This window comes from Sus scrofa, chromosome 13 (genome assembly GCF_054392235.1).
Source record: "Sus scrofa isolate SSC_HxYL_T2T_F1_AM1 chromosome 13, Sscrofa_HxYL_maternal_Yorkshire_Landrace_v2.0, whole genome shotgun sequence".
Taxonomy (NCBI): domain Eukaryota; kingdom Metazoa; phylum Chordata; class Mammalia; order Artiodactyla; family Suidae; genus Sus; species Sus scrofa.
The window spans coordinates 105122941-105129324 of record NC_139395.1 but is presented as its reverse complement, the minus strand read 5'-3'; the positions used below and the strand labels follow the sequence as shown (position 1 = coordinate 105129324).

At 41.1% G+C, this 6384-nt stretch overlaps 1 pseudogene; it reads right to left on the bottom strand.

Moving 5' to 3' along the window:
- Positions 1 to 3187: 3187 nt before the first annotated feature.
- Positions 3188 to 3580, bottom strand: LOC110256533 (large ribosomal subunit protein eL32 pseudogene; annotated as a pseudogene).
- Positions 3581 to 6384: the final 2804 nt, after the last annotated feature.

Genomic DNA, 6384 nt, shown 5'->3' with positions numbered 1-6384 from the left:
GAGAGTCTAGATACATAACACTCCTAGAAAGCTATTTGGCATTATATACTAAAGCAAAGTATGTAGTTATTCTATGACCCGGTAACCCCACTCTAGGCATATATATATATACCCAACAGGAATGAGGCCTGTCTACTGGAAGACACGCTTTTGTTGTTGTAACCAAAAATTGAGAATAATCCAAATACCTATCAACAAGAGAATAGGTAAATATATTACAGCCTTTTCCTGCAACGGAATATTATACAGTCATTTAAAAAATACAAAACACCATGAGTGAATCTCACAAATATTAAGCTGAGCAAAAGAATCCAGGCATAAGAATCCACATAGTACATGCTATGTGATTTTATTTATGTGAAATTTAAGTGTGAAATGGTATAGTTCAGTGAATAGCAATTAATCTCAAATGTGCTCAAAAGTTGCACTTGTAGAGTACATAAAGTTGAAATAACCTCAGCTCTTAATTAACTGACATGATCAAAGGAATTAATTGTACTGTCCATCTGAATTCAGTCCCTATAATCTAATCACCAGCTAATGAGGGAGACTGAATAGGGAGTGTGATGTTCTTAGCAACTCAAAAAAGCTTTTTGAAAAAAGCCCTCAGTAAACATTACATATCAGACCCCTGTGGCAGAATAATATTTTAAGATATTAACCACTGGGCCCCCACCTCAGCCCCAGGATTTTCCCATGGCCCTTCCTCCCATGCAAGTTCAATGCACTTTGCCTTGGGGTAAGAATGACCAGCAGAGAGGGAAAGAATCCTTTGTAGTTCTAAAAGACTAATCCACAGCAGGGACCAAGCATAGCGCATAAACGATCCCTAAGAATACATTATGACTCAGAGCTAGTTCTTCCCACCCTTTAAACATATTCCCTGGGGTGGTTAGGAGAAGAGGACTGGAGGGAAAGTAGAAAAAGCCAGGTCCCAGAAGAGATACCCTGTGCCTCCCCTTCCTTGGGTTGAATTCCATTCCTACTTCTAGCTCTAGGGCACTGTGAGGTGGCAGAAGATTGGGTGAAATGGGCTCCCCCACTTTTAGGAACTATGGTCACAAAAAAATCATAAGCATATAAAAATTCTCAGATTTCCTCTCCAAAGCTCAATAAAGTGGATGCTGCCTTTTCCTGTTCAGCATTCATCATTCCAGAGCCCTCTGCAAGAGACCTGCCTTTGCCACAGAGGTTCTGCAGAGGCTTTTCTACAGCAAACTTTTGACAGGGAAGATAGAAGAAAGACAGAATCTCATTAGAGAAGGAATTTGTTGGGGCTTGGAGCCAGGAGGGTTGCAGATGTGCAAGGTGTGAAGCAAGTGGATGGAGAGGCAAAGGTAGCTTTACCAGTTCTTGCTATATATAGACTAGGTACAGCCTTTACTATTGAGTAGGAAAAACCTCAGATGCTTTGAAATTACTATTTAGATGGCTAAGGCTATGCCTCTGTGGCCTATGGTTTCTATAGAAACAAAATGACATGAAAGCCAGAGTTCTTAATAGTAAGCGTCAAAAACCATGCCCTCCAGTGGATTTAGGCTTAAAAGTCACAAATTAAAAGGAGCTGGGTGGAATTCCCATCGTGGCGCAGTGGCAATGAATCCAACCAGGAACCATGAGGTGGCAGGTTCGATCCCTGGACTCGCTCAGTGGGTTAAGGATCCGGCCTTGCAGTGAGCTGTGCTGTAGGTCACAGACAAAACTCGGATCCCAAGTTGCTGTGGCTCTGGTGTAGGCCAGCGGCTACAGCTCTGATTAGACCCCTAGCCTGGGAACCTCCACGTGCCGCGGGAACGGCCCTAGAAAAGGCAAAAAGACAAAAAAAGAAAAGAAAAAAAAGGAGCTGCGTAGCTCATGGGAATGTAGAGAAGCAGGAAAACTGGGTATGGGGCTATGTATCTAGACCAATCCTAAAACCTCACCACAGTTCTTCTCACAAGCTTTCTCCTGGTTCCTCCCAGTGCTCTCCTTCACTAACTTCACTTCCAAGTCCAAGGTGGATGTGTCTGAGGTGTCGAATCCAGGTCATGTGCCCTAGATCTGGGAAAGGGTGTAATTGTCATTTTCAGATTCATGGTGGGTGGTGCACTCTCTCTGACACCTAGACCCAAAAGGAGGAGGAATTTCTCCAGACATTAAAGGAAGTCACAAGCTGGAGAGCCGGAAGGATGGCATTTGTCTACCACTGACATCAACCACCTCAAAAGCACTGACTGGGGCTCTAATCTTTAGTACCTGTTAAAAATGCAGATTACATAGCCCTTCCTCTGAGTTACTGAATCAGAATCTATGAGAATGGAGTTCTTAGAACCAACAATTTTTCTTAAATGGCATCCAAAGTGATTTTTACATATCTTAAGCTTTAATATAACCCTACATCAGTTCATGGGTTCACCTGACAGTCACTCTAAAAATCAGCATATGCTGGAAGCATTGTTGGCTTCCCACTCAGGTAGCTGAGGAAAAAAGTGTAACTCTCTATAAGGAATATAACTCTCTATAAAATATAATTCTCTAGTCTAGGGCTTTAGATGCAGCAAGCATCTGTTTGAATCTCAGTTCTACCCTCTATAGCTCTTCCATTTTAGAGAAGTTACTTCATCTCTCTTAACCTTAGTTGCTTTGTCTGTAAAATGGGAAAACAATGGTGTGACCTGTAACTAGTAGTACAGGCTATCCTGCTGTATCAAACAGTGCAAAATCTCAGTGATTTAAGAAAGTAAAATTTATGTCTTGTTCCACAAGTGGTTGCAGATGGATGGCTTTCCTGGGCCACTCTCTCTGAACATCTGGGCTCCTTTCATCAGGCATAACTTGGAGTCCTTTTCTTGTGAGTGTATAGAAGAAGATGAAAGAGCAAAAAGATGGTGGGATATTACATGGCCAGGCTGGAAAATGGCACAGGACTTCTACCCATATTCCTTCTCCTAGAAGTCTGTTGTATGACCAGTCTGACTTCAAGGGGACTAGGAAAGGCCTTGAAACACACAGATTGACAGAACACTAATGGTTTCAGCCACAACCATCTCATAGAATTGTTGTGAGCAACATGTAGGAAACCCCTACAAATATTATTTTCATTCCATTTTGTCTAGATTTTCTTGGTTTTTGCTTTAAGGGAGGAGAATGTCATATGGCAGAGATTTCATGGTTTTATTTACCACAAATAAACGTGCACATGAGCTGTCTATTCATTCTCCTGACTGTGTGGTCTGGTGCTGGGATTGGTGACTCTGACAGCCAGCTGGGCTGCTCTTTCTCTGAAGGATTCGTGGTTCTTGGAGGAGATGTTTTTGAGCAATCCCAGCATAGTAAGATTGTTTGCACATCAGCAGCACATCAATCTCCATGACAAGGAAATTTTGGAAGCTACTGGGCAGCCTGGCTTCATTTTCTTGTTGTCCCCATAACCAGTATTGAGCATCATGATTTGGCCCTTGAATCTTTGGGGCCCCATTATCAATTCCTCTGAGTTTCTTTCAGCTACACTTGATATTGTCATATTGGTCTGACTGGTGCTAGATTAACTTGGTCCATTTTTGGTGATCTTGGACTTCATGAGATTTCTGAGGGCAACCATGATTCCAAATAGGAGAAGGATGCCAACTCTGTAGGTAGGACCTAGGAAGAGAGAGGAAGAGGATTTTGTTTGTTTGTTTTTTTAAGAAATAACTTTGGATACAAAGTTAATGGATATTCATTATAGAAAACTTATACAGTACAGACAAGGAAAAAAGTAAAACAAATATCACCTATAATCTCACCATCTAGAGATAATAGCTATTAAAATATGAACCTTTTATTTTCTTTTACAAAAGTAAGATTTTATTGTGCACATCAGTTCAGAAGCTTGTATTGTTTTGTTTTGTTTTAACAATGATATCATACAACGTGCTTGGGTTGCCACTACCTGTTCTTCTTCATCATTATTTTCAATAACTGTGGTTAATATTAATATTTTTTAAGCATTTTATCAATTGTTGGTCACTCTTATGACAATAATTAACACTGCAATGAACATATTATTGCTAAATCCTTGTGTACGTCCTTGACTATTTTGTTGTTAACCTGGGTTTTTCCACTTCCTTTGGCTCCATGTGCTGGAGCCGGGCACACATAGCAGAGAAAACCTGGCTGGTCATGCTGGTCACTTAATCAGCCACGCAGACTGAAACTGGTGAAACAGGTCAGGAGTGTGGCTGTGAAAAGCAGCCAACCCTAATTTTGACTCAAAATTATTCCTGTTCCCTGGAGATTATGTTCCCAGCTCAAGCACTCTCTGGCATACCTAGTGAGGGAACTGCCTCATGCATTATCTCATATTCTTAAGAGAATACACTGTCATCCTTGCCTGGCAAGAAGAGGCCCTGGCAGCCTGGGCTATGTTACTATTTATACAGCATGCTTTATACATGCTACTGGGTGCCAAATGTATTAAGTCAATGAGAGTCACTTGCACGATGCATATGGGATCAGGTTATAAAATGATTTGAAGTCCTTTTTTGTGCAATGAATCTTCTTATATAAAATCTACTGATTAACTTCCAAAATGAATTTTTAAAATATCTAGCAGGGAAGGTTCATAAGAATTATTCCTCTCCTGCTGGATTTTTTCTTATGCTCATCACTGGTTAAATGGGGGCCAGACAGAGATTAGTAAAGCTGTTAATTGATTGTGCCATCCCCTGTTTTTAAGACACCCCAGCTTCTTCGTTGCCTCCATGGGATGAATTCCCAAAGCCTCAGCACAGATGATTTCCTGGCCCTGCTGAATCTGGCTCCAAACTCTCCTCTGCACCTTTATCTCCTGCATGTCACTCCTTTCTCAGTGAACCACCATGGATGATAACACTTTATATCATAACTGGTTTAAATATCTGTCTCCTTGTTCCTCTAACTTATCTCTTTAACCACAGAATCCTGTCCTTCCCCTCTGCTTACATCTAAGAACCCAGTACCTGGCATACAGTAGGTAACCCATAAATATGTCAGTATATTAGTCTGCCATAAAATAAATAGCTACATGTGATAAGAAGGACTAGTACATAAAGTTCTAAGAGCTTTGCCTGTTATCTCACTTGATCCTTACAACAACCCATCAACTTGGTATTCCTATTATCTCCATTTCATAGTTGAAGAAACTAAAGCAGAGATTAAGAAATTTGTTCAACATTACAACAATCAATAGATGGCAGAACGGGATTTGAATTCAGGCAGTAAGTCTCCAAAGTCCTAGTTTTCCACTTACAATGAATGAAATTTATTGTAGAATAAATGGTGTTAGCCATGTCACTGGGACAGAGATCACATGTGGGAAAGTAGTTCAGTTTTCTTGATAGATACACAGGCTCTGTAGACTGACTACTTCTATTTAAATTCTGTTTTCACCACCTAGTAGATTTATGAGTTTGGAAATGTTGTTTAATTTTCTAAGTCTCTATTTCCCATCCATAAAATGTGAGTAAAAGTGGCCTCCTTCTGATGAGATTATAGTGAATACCAAGTGATATAATCCTTATTAAGTGCCTGGTACATCATAGGAGCTCAGTAAATACTGTACATGCATAGCTGTTATTACCAGATCATAATCTTTGTATATACTGCTCTCTGTTGTCCTGGAGGGAATGTTCCAAATGCTTTGGCAAACAGGCCATCCATTTTCCAGTTACCTGCTTTGCACACGAGTGTGGGCATGTGTGTGTATTGATTATACAACATGAATATGAAATGACAAAGTCCCTCCCACAGTGCATGAGCCTTAGGTGTTAGAGCTTTCCAGGGCAGCACCAGAGCTTCAATGTCACATTGCCCAATAGCAATCAGAGACTCTCTCGTTCCAATATTCTATCAGTAAAAGATTAAGGCCTCCAGACCTCAAGTGGTCTTGAGAACTTGGAAATAGAGCCAGGGTAGGAGGCAGCTCCACCCAGCACTCAGAAAAGAGCTCTCCTTTCAACTATCACTAATAAAACTCCAGCACACAGCGTGCACCCACAAAACTCTTTGGGTCCAATCTTCCAGAGACTAAATTCTCACTGGGCTTCTCTCCCATCAGGAGGCATCTGTGTAGGGTTTGCCCATGACCTCATATCTCCTTCCTTTTGTTTTATTTCTAGTGGGTCTAGGCAGCTGTGCCCTGAAAATATAGCTCTGAGTAGAAGAAATATGATCTCCTTTTCCTTATTACAAAAACTCTAAGTTAAAGCCAAAAGGAAAATGAACTTCTGAAAAGTAAATGGGGAAATCAGCCAGCACAATTCAGAAGGATGCTGGGAGAAAGAACGAGGGAGAGTAAGCAGCATGAAGGGTTCTCAAAGATGAGGCAACGACAGCCCAGGGCATCAACGGTGGCCAGCAAATGCAGCGCCCCCAGCCTGTACAAGC